The sequence below is a fragment of the Podarcis erhardii genome, assembly GCF_964252035.2.
Source record: "Podarcis erhardii genome assembly, chromosome: 16".
NCBI classification, from domain to species: Eukaryota; Metazoa; Chordata; class Lepidosauria; order Squamata; family Lacertidae; genus Podarcis; species Podarcis erhardii.
Window position 1 is genome coordinate 27,312,036 of NC_138514.1, and position 11,132 is coordinate 27,323,167.

At 47.2% G+C, this 11,132-nt stretch overlaps 1 protein-coding gene across 1 annotated transcript in view; it reads left to right on the forward strand.

Moving 5' to 3' along the window:
- The window catches only part of LOC309331411 (uroplakin-3b-like), a 178,405-nt gene that overhangs the window by 123,684 nt on the left and 43,589 nt on the right, over nucleotides 1-11,132 (forward strand). The window lies entirely within an intron of this gene.

The window sequence follows — 11,132 nt, forward strand, 5'->3', positions numbered from 1 at the left end:
GAGTTTGGATTTGATATCCCGCTATATCACTACCCTAAGGAGTCTCAAAGCGGCTAACAATCTCCTTTCCCTTCCTCCCCCACAACAAACACCCTGTGAGGTGAGTGAGGCTGAGAGTCTTCAGAGAAGTGTGACTGGCCCAGGGTCACCCAGCAGCTGCATGTGGAGGAGCGGGGAAGCGAACCCGGTTCACCAGATTACGAGTCCACTGCTCTTAACCACTACACCACGCTGGCTCTCATGATTAATTTTGACCCTTACTAAATTCACGAATTATGGGGAGGATCTGGAACCCAGGAATTTAAGGGTCCCCGCCCCCTTGCAACCTGTAACAATATTTTGGAAAGGTGTTTGTTCTCCGTGCAGTAGGACACCTCTTAAAATACCATAACTTTTGCAGGGTGCTTCCTGAAATCAAGGAACCTATGTTTGGATACAAGTGGACACCATTTTGAATCAATATGGCAGACTGAACTCTTCAAAACTGCACTGGTTTTTGTTTGTTTGTTTCTTAGAATTCTTAGAGTATGAAGCTGCTAGCTGCTCATTGTGATGGCCTGGGACTCAGGCTTGGACTCGGCACCAGAGGAGTCTCAGTCTGCACCGGATCCTTTGCCTCAGGCATCATCTGAACCAAGTCTGGGGCTTGATCCTGAAGAGTTCCAGTCTGCACAGGTTCCCCTACAACAAACACCAGCTGGGCTGAGTCAGGGGCCTGAGCCTGCCCTGGCTCCAGATGCGGGGATTACCTCGTTGCCTTCAGCTGGGCCATCACTTACTGCTGCTCCACTACCGGTTGGGTCAGGGGAGGCCCCTGGGTCCAGTAACCAACCAACGTCTCCTGAGCTACAGAGACTAAGGTCTGAGAGAAGGAGAGACCTGAGTACTCGCAGGAGGAGTACTCGCCTTCAGGTAAAACAGGGAGGTGAGTCTCTGGGGGATCAGGACCGGCCGTTACCCCAACAAAGATAAAAGGCTGTCAGACCCCACCCCAGGTTGTGGGAGCAACATTGCTATATGCCAGATCCTGCCTGAGATCTTGTACCTGTCCATGCCTGGTTTCCTGCCTTGGCCCTGTCAGACTGACTCCTAGTGGAACCTTTGGATTCTGGACCGGACCTGGACCGCGTTTCAAGGGTTACCCCCGGGCCCAGCACACTCATAATCCCAGTTGCCAACAAAAGCCATCAAGGGGGGAAACAACAGAGAGGTCTGACAGGAGCCATTACCTGGGCATCTGCACACCTGTCCACAACTTCTCCGTCACATGAGCAGCTTACCTGTGGGGAAAAGGAAGAGGAAGGAACCCAGTGCTGACCAGACCAGCAAGGCAGGTTGCACCCAGAGCCCAGGCTTCTGATCTCTCTTCCTGTGTCCTGGAGAGGGACCAACTTTCATTTCTGCTTCTCCCAGGGTGACACAGAGGACCTTCCACTGACAGACTCCCCAAGAAATAACTACAGAGCTGCACCTGGTAAGTAAAGGGAAGACACAAGATGAGCATCACTCAGCTTTGCTGAGTCATGTCACCGTCACCAGTTACATCTGGAACTTTTTAGCTTAGGAGAAAAAGGTGATGCAAGCCAGTGTGGTGTAGTGGTTGGAGTCCTGGGCTAGGACCTGGGAGAGACTAGGGTTCAAATCCTCCCTCAGCTGGGAGGCTTACTGGGTGAGCTTGAGCCACTCACTGCCTCTCAGCCTAACCTACCTCACAGGGTTGTTGTAGGAAAATGGGTAAGAGGAGAAAGTATGTAGGCCACCTTGAGCTCCCTGGAGGAAAGGTGGGATTAATAATATTAATATTAATAATAATAATAAAAGAAGAGATGACATAGTAGAAGTGTATAAAATTATGTGTGGCATAGAGACAGTGGATGGCGGAAACTAATTTTCCCTCTCTCATAACACTGGAACTCATTGGCATCCCATGAAGCTGAATGTTGGAAGATTCAGGACTAAAGTGAAGGACATGAGACAGATGTTGATCATCATGTGAGCTGTGCATAAGCAAGCTCCCAGCTAGCTCTGCCGAGGCTCTTTTTATTAGCACAATATGCAAAACTAGTCGGATACATTTTGGACTGTGCCCTTTACACATCTTCCAATCATGAGATCGTGGGGTGGTACAAAGTTATTATGGCACCTGTTTCCACCGCGTCACTTCCCCCCTGAACAATGTTTAATCAAAAGAGACAAAGGTCACAGACAGGGCACGGCAGACTACTAAGAGAGAAAAGGTTAGATAGAGGGCATGATGTTCAGACAGCTGTGGCTTGTCTGTGGGTGGAAGTGGGCTCCACACCCGGCGGTCATTCCTGCACAGGACAGATGAAAGAAACAACTTCTTCATGCTCCACCTAGTTGAACTGTGGAACTCTCCCCCACAGAAGGCAAAGATGGCCACCAACTTGGATGGCTTTCAAAGAGCATTGGACAATTCATGGTGGAGGAGAAGGCTATCAACAGCGACTAGCTGTGACGGCTAAGTTCTGCCTCCATAGCCAGATGCAGAGATGCTTCTGAATACCAGTTGCTGGAAGCCACGAGAAGGGAAAGAGAGGGCTCTTGTGATCAGATCCTGCTTGGGAGCGGGAGAAGAGGATGTTGGAGGAGACGGGCCATTGGCCTGATCCAGCAGGCTTTCCTTAGGTTCGCTATGGAGTAAGCGCAGGGGAACTTACACCTGCTCTCATGTCTTCCTTGTAGGATTCCTGGAAGCTACTGGCTGGCCACTACTATAAGAACATAAGATTCCCCTGGATCAGGCCAAGGGCACCCACAGGACCTGAGCACAAGAGCATTCTCCCCCATGGGAAGCAGGATGCTGTATTAGATTAGCCCGGTTCAGCATGACTCCTCTTCTCCTTACAGGTAAAGGTAAAGGGACCCCTGACCATTAGGCCCAGTCATGACTGACTCTGGGGTTGCAGCGCTCATCTCGCTTTACTGGCCAAAGGAGTTGGCGTACAGCTTCCGGGTCATGTGGCCAGCATGACTAAGCCGCTTCTGGCGAACCAGAGCAGCGTACGGAAACACCATTTACCTTCCCGCTGGAGCGGTACCTATTTATCTACTTGCATTTTGATGTGCTTTTGAACTGCTAGGTTGGCAGGAGCAGGGACCGAGCAACAGGAGCTCACCCCGTCGCGGGGATTCGAACTGCTGACCTTCTGATCGGCAAGCCCTAGGCTCTGTGGTTTAACCCAAAGCGCCACCCGCGTCCCTCTTCTCCTTACAGCCCCCCAGAACCCAGCCCAAATGTGACTGTTCCGGAGACGGTGCCAGCATTCAGGCGCACTGCCGTTCCCCCGCTCTCATTGCAGCCGGGGCTCCGCCTGCCAGCAGACAACTGGCATAGTTATATCTGAGGATGAAAAACAACCTATGTATAATTTTTATTAAATTTTCTGTGTTACAATTTAATATACCCATTTTGCATCCTTAAGATACTAATGACTTCCCTTCTTCTCTTTCCATGGTTCATTTTGGTTCACTAGCGCTGCCAGCGTTTTCGCCTGTACACAATTTTTTCCCATATATTCAATCAACGTATTCCAATCTTCTCTAAACGTATGTTCTTCTGGTTCTCTCATTCTATATGTTAAGTCTGCGAGTTGTGCATATTCTGTCAACGTAAGTTGCCATTCTTCTTTAGTTGGGACCTCGCACGTTTTCCATTCTGGGGCTTAGAAAACACAGGCAGCAGCAGTAGCATAGAGAGATAACTTTTTTGACACCTGGGAATTTGAGTCTGAATTATCCCCAACAGAAAGGACTCTGGGTTTGGGAGGGGGAAGTACTTTTAAACATTTTGTTTCAATTCATTATGGACCATTTCCCAATACTCTTTTACCCTTTTACAAGTCCACGGCACATGAAAGAATGATTCCTTCCCCCTCTTTGCATCTCCAGCACTTATCTGATTTAGTCTTATACAGTGGTACCTCAGGTTAAGTACTTAATTCGTTCCAGAGGTCCGTTCTTAACCTGAAACTGTTCTTAACCTGGGGTACCACTTTAGCTAATGGGGCCTCCTGCTGCTGCCACACGATTTCTGCTCCCATCCTGAGGTAAAGTTCTTAACCCGAGGTACTATTTCTGGGTTAGGGGAGTCTGTAACCTGAAGCGTCTGTAACCCGAGGTACCACTGTACATCTTAGCAAGCCTACTGAGAGTTAAATACCATCTGTGAATCCTTTTCAGGTAGTATGGCTCTCCTTCTCCTTACAGCCCCCCAGAACCCAGCCCAAATGTTCTGAAGAAGGTGCAAGCATCAAGGCACATTGCCGTTCCCCCGCTCTCGTCGCAGCAGGGGCTCCGCCTTCCAGCAGACAACTGGCATAGTTATATCTGAGGATGAAAAACAATCTAGTCCATAAGATTTATGTCTTTGAATACTCTATTCATCCATCAGAGCGCGAGGCTCCTGGGGGAATAATGTTGCCTTTTGTTTCTCTGAGAGGCCCCTGCCTACCTCCCCTTCTTCTAAGAAGAGCTGGATGATGGCAGATGAGGTGGTCTGCAGCCAAGAGCATGTACCTGTCCTGGCTGCAAGAAGGTGTGTAGCTTAGCTCAGGAAGTCCTCTGCCCCATCCCCCACCCCACCCTGCAATCTTAACAATTTGGAGCATGCAGATTTGCACGCTACCTGTGCCTCCAAGTGAACAGAAGGGGTTTTTCTTTCTCTCTTTTTTAAAATTGATTTGATGGGGGGGGGATTCAACTGAAAAATTATTATTATATTACAGTATTATTATTATTATTTATACCCCGCCCACTCTCGTCGGCTCCCAATCAAGTGTTAAAAACAATACAGCATTAAATATTAAAAACTTCCCTAAACAGAACTGCCTTCAGATGTCTTCTAAAGATAAGATAGCTGCTTATTTCCTTCACTTCTGAAGGGAGGGCGTTCCACAGGGCGGGCGCCACTACCGAGAAGGCCCTCTGTCTGGTTCCCTGTAACCTCACTTCTCGCAATGAGGGAACCACCAGAAGGCCCTCTGTGCTGGATCTCAGTGTCCAGGCTGAACGATGGGGGTGGAGATGCTCCTTCAGGTATACAGGACCGAGGCTGTTTAGGGTTTTAAGGGTCAGCACCAACACTTTGAATTGTGCTCGGAAATGTACTGGGATCCAATGCAGATCTCTCAGGACCGGTGTTGTGTGGTCCCGGCGGCCACTCCCAGTCACCAGTCTAGCTGCCGCATTCTGGATTAATTGCAGTTTTCAGGTCACCTTCAAAGGTAGCCCCACGTAGAGCGCATTGCAGTAGTCCAAGCGGGAACATAAATGGTGATAAATGGTGCTCTAGAACGGTCTGAACTATAAGGGCACTTCTAGTGTGGGACCGAAAGAAACGTCACACATGCTATTGGGTTAGGCGAGTGCAAAACACATGCACAGCTTGTGGAGTATTGGAGGGTGTTCTTCAAGGGTACAGAACCCAGGGCTCTCCTCCAGATGTTGCTGGACTCCAACTCCCATCAGCCCCAGCCAGCATAGCCTAAGGTCAGGGAGGATGCGAGCTGGAGTCCAGCAACATCTGGAGGGCCACAGGTTCCACATCCCTGGAGTACATGTCTCAAACCCAGCACACACACCTTTAACATACCTGAAACTCAACCTGTTCAACGGCCTCCAAGTATTCTAAAGGAACACCTGCCAGACTTTCTGCCTAGGGTATCCATATCCAAGCACCAATTATAAAAATGAGAACTGGCCTATTCTGATGGACTAAGGAAGTGGATAAACCTCAACATCACAGTACATTCCTTTAAGACATATCTAATAAAGCACGTCTGTGTCGCAAGTCATTTCATGAGGAATGTCCTTCTCTTGGGAAGCTACATTGACAGACTTCAAAATACTGGCTCATTTGTTCAGGATGTTTGTTTTTCACAGTGCAAGAAGCTAAAAAGCAACCATTAGTGTTTAAACCTCTGCCCCCTTGGTTCTATATATTCATCCCCAGTGCCCCCTACCCTATAAAAAGCATTATTCAGCAGAGCCGTTTGCACAACCCACTAAGAAAGATCGTAACACAATAAAATTATAACTGAGAGCAATTAATTGCATATTTATTCAGAATCCAATTGAAACTAGTTAGTTTAATTAATTTAACAAATCTGATGGACTTGATCCAGCGACACCAGTTTTTCAAAGTCTGAAAAAAAAGCTTTTGAAGCTCCCGAACGATCGACCAGGAGGGAGAGACCATGCCAATCAGGCATGTGTCTATGCCAGGGTCTATGCCTACACTCGAGGGTAGGACGAGCTCCTGACAATTTCTGCCTCCAGGGACCCCCTTGCCTCTTAGTGCCCCCCAAAGTAATCCTACCCCCCTCACACACAGGGGGCGCTATTGCCCACTTTGGGAACCACTGGTTTAAAACACTGCATGTGAATTCTGGATTTTGCCCCTAAATTTCTTAGCTACTGAAGCATTATCATCAGCATCATCATTCACTCTTTTGCTTCCAGAGCATGCAAGGGTGCTGAATCCCCTCGCCATCTTCCCAAAGTTGGAGGAAAAGAGTTGTAAAGTTGACATACCTGCTTGCTATTCTGTTTTGCACTTTGTAACGGATGCTGGGGTCACATTCCCAATTTTAGTCTTTGGCGATGAAGTGGCCGGGCGGTGAAGATGTTTGTGCGTGGGAAAAGCGACTTTTCAAAACAAGAAAAGAATCTTTCTTCGCATGCCAAGCAAAGGCACCCCTTTTTTTTCCTTTTCTTTTTCCTTTTCTTGCAAATTACAAAGAAGCACGGAGACAGAAAATCCCTCATCCGTCAGTTCAGCGGTTCCAGACTGTCATTGCTGTAACCTTGCTGGACTTTGCAGTAGATGGAACAGGACGAGCCTTGAGATTCGACTGTATGGCAAAATGACCCTTTACAGTAGTGCATCTTTGCTTAGATTTGAAATCACCTTCATGGCAGAGAGGTAGAGCAGGGGGTGGAAACCCCAATCCGGACTCCTTTAAAGATACATGGTTTCCTGCAGAATGGATCAAATTTCCAGAAAGAGCAGAAGAGATACTTTCACTCAAGAGGCGCTGGCCACAGGCTGCTGATGGAAAGTGGAAGCTAGTTTAGCAACTCTCACAACAGGAAACTTTCCCTTTTTTGTTTTTGTTTTTTTGCAAGGGCATTTTATTCCCCTTTTAAGAAGGGGAGGGGGAAGCACCAGCTCTAAATTGGGAGGAAGTCAGTACAGTAATGATCATTTGGCTGCAAGGATATTGGCTGAGGGCCTTTGCACAGTGCGTGGTTCCTTCCAACATATTAGCAGAGAAACAGCCAGGTGTTGGGGGAGGGGGGTTCTCAGAGATTTTTTTTTGGCACTGTATGCTTTTGCCTTCCTCGTAGTGTGTGTGGAGTGGGGTGGGGAGCGCATGGATGGGGCAGACTGCTAGATTTTGAAATGGTCAGGGCATCGCTGGAAGACAAGTGGCTCCTCCTGGTAAATAGCCTGGTGCGCGCTGGATCACCAGTCCTTCCTCGCCTGCCCCCAGAATCCGGGCAGCCAAAGGTCCCTTTGTGGTTGCCTTCTGTAATAAGCAAAATCTGCCCTTATTCCCTTATGGGGGACACAAGAACCCTTAGAGTCCTTTGTAGGTTCTCCATCGGTAGGAGAAAATAAGAGGCCAACCAGAGAATATTGAGAAGCAAAGCAGCTAGTAAGCCTGATCTTTATTGAACTGTTGCAACAGGGTGCTCCCCTCACACACAGGAGGATGGAGGAGGACCCAGAACCCAGGTGTGCCCGCCCTTATATAGACATTTTAAATTGCCCGCCCTGGAATCCAAGACCACCCCTACCTACATACATACATACATACATACATACATACATACATCACAGAAGGGGTGTAACCCAAGACCACCACCCCCAAACATCATACCTACATCACAGAAAAGGTGGTCTACAACAGAAATTTGAATGTTGTTGTTTTTCCTGTCAGGTTATCTGATAATGCCTTATCTGATTGCTTTTCCTGGTAGTCTTTGAGATGGTGATTTCCCAATTCCTGAGACAATGGGAAGGCTCCCTCACCACCTCTCTCCTTGCAGAGAAAACATTTGGTCAGTTTGGGAGTCAGAATGGTTTCAGGAAGGTCTTCCTGTGCTGCTCCAGACATGTGGTCCACATATCTATGTATGTGCTTGATTGGTACATTTATGAACATTTATTATATATATAAGACCTTAATTTTTTAATTTCAGTAAGTTTTCCACTTTTGAACCATTAACTGATTAAACTCCATAATGCAGGATCTGATAGTATTGTTGGAATTCTGAATAATATTGCATTTCAGAGCCTTAAAAAATATATAAAAAGAACCAATATTCTAGGTCCCTGTCAGGGCTGGGGAACCTCAGACCTAGAGGTGTTGAATACATTATTCCAGACCCATCTTTCTCGTCCTATCACATTGCAGGGCTTGGGGCTTTTTAGTTTAGAGAAAAAGCGAGTAAGGTGGCAGGACCTGCAAGGTGATGTTTGTCCTAAGAAAGGGCTGTTCCCACCCCCAGCAGCATAGCACATAGGCTGGTTCAGGCCAGAACAAGATTGCCTTTGTTCACCTGTGTTAATCTGCTTCATGATGGGCCTTGAGCAGCAACAGCAGCAGCCTGTCATGCCAAGCCAGGGAAGGGGGCGAGGGAGAGCAGCCCAAGGGCACCCTGTTGAAAAGGGGCTTTGGGTATGCCAAGCAGTTCCTGTGAGAGACCCACTTCTGATGGAGGAGCAGCTTTCAGTAAAGGAGGAACTGGATCAAACAAATGAGACAGAACTGCCACTGGTCTATAAGGCTCAGACTAAGGCCTGACTGTTGCTGAAGCAACATCCGAATTCTGACATTTTCATCTGGCAGCCTTGAGCCCTGCAAAAGGCCTTGAAGTCTCAGATGCAGTCAGCGCTTGCAGTATAACGCTCCTCAGATTTTGTTGGGTGGTGGTTCTGCCTGTGGGGAGTCAGAGAGCAATGGCCTAGGATTCCATGGTCCAGTGCAGCACAGAGGTACAATGGTTAATGCTGAAATAAAAAAATTAAGGTCATATATATGTATATATAAAATAAATGTTCATAAATGTACCAACCAAGCGCATACATAGATGTGTGGACCACATGTCTGGAGCAGCACAGGAGGACTGCTCTGAAACCATTTTGACTCCCAAACTGACCAAATGTTTTCTCTGCAAGGAGAGGGGGCATGGGGGAGCCTTTCCATTGTCTCAGGAAGTGGGTAATCACTATCTCAAAGGAATGGGCAGACTACCAGGAAAGGCAATCAGATAAGGCATTATCAGATAACCTGGTAGACAGGAAAAACAACAACATTCAAATTTCTGTTGTAGACCACCTTTTCTGTGATGTAGGTATGATGTTTGGGGGGGTGGTCTTGGGTTACACCCCTTCTGTGATGTATGGAGGGGTGGTCTTGAGCTCCAGGGCAGGGAATTTAAAATGTCTATATAAGGGCAGGCACACCTTTGTTCTGAGTCCTCCTCCGTCCTCCTGCATGTGAGGGGAGCACCCTGTTGTAACAGTTCAATAAAGATCAGACTTACTAGCTGCTTTGCTTCTCAATATTCTCTGGTTGGCCTCTGTTATTTTCTCCTACCAATGGAGAATCTACAAAGGACTCTGTAAGGGTTCTTGTGTCCCCCATAAGGGAATAAGGGCAGATTTTTGTTTATTACAATGCCTTGGCCCAGGAAGATGGTCCAAAGCAGTATGTTGTGTGTGAGAGAGAAATCACAATTCAAATCACACAAACATGGCTCTAAAACACAGTGTACTAGATCTGTATCTAATGGGCTCACATTACAGGAAGGGGAATTTTGGTTGAATGTTAGAATAAACCTCTTGAAGCTAAGAGGTGTTTGACAATGGAACTGATTACTTAGAACGATGCTGGAAGGGCTTTGCCTCGCTTCAAACTTGACTCTAGCTCTGGATCTTCTGGATCCAACAGGGGGTTAGACTAGATTGCTTACGATGACAGGGGTGAGGGGACCCAGGAGGTACATCAGGACATACTAGTAGATCTCTTGGTGATTTGCAAGAGATAGGCAGAGACTCTGATCACTTGAAGGGTTTGATTCATCAAATGCAGGTAGAAGCAAGCATCCCTTGGAAGCTGTGGGGAAGGGATGGGAGGGGATTTTATTTTGATTGCATTTTAATGTGAACCTTCTTAACCTGCAATTCTTGAACCAATACATGAACTGAAACACAGCTATCCTTGGAAGTTTACTTTTCTCCAAATTTTGCAACACAGTTCTGCAGCCAAGTAATGCATATACTACTGAACATAGCATTTAAAAGATGCACTACATTGGGCAAATATTTGGATTAGTCAAAACTGCCTATAGAAATGGGTTTATCTGGAGATATTTGCAGGGAAAAGCTGGCAACCTTCACCAGGGTTTCTAACAGGAGTCTGTCCCAGGCTTATCTGGACATGCTGAGAACTGTACTCAGGGGCCTTGCACTGCCCCTGGGTTCTCAACCACTGAGTTAATGCTGTTGGTGATTTCCCTCTGCCCCATTTCTCTGGGCTGGCATTGCTCACCAGCTGTTAATAGCCTTTTGATCCAATATCAACCTTGCTCCATCAGAGCCTAGTCCTTCCTAGGCCACCTCTTTGATACCAGCCAAGCAATTAAGTGCTCCATGGTGGCTGCTAACTTGGCAAGGTTCCCCTTGCTAAAAAAAAACAAACAGACTGGAAATAATTGCTCTTAAGACTCCTGGGCCGTTCCGGATGGTCAGAGTATGACTCTGTCACCCCAGGAATTTATATCACATCCTTCTCACAGTTATCAGCCTGAGAGATCCCGAAAGATGCCTTGAATCGTATTTCCCAAGGGCAAATTAGCTTTCAGTTGTGCCTTAATAAGCCCCTTCTATCTGTATGACCTTGATCCAACAACAGGATACAAAATAACTGCACAGCAGCTGCTGCTTATCTGCTATTCATTTTTGTTTTGTTTTTAAAGCCTTGCAACGCAGAGAAATCCTTTTCAGCCTGAGGGAAACATGCCCTTCTGGGCAGCCTTGAGAGCGCAGGAGCTTTCACCCACCCCCCAATAAAATATTTGAGGGAGCTGCTCTGCACCCT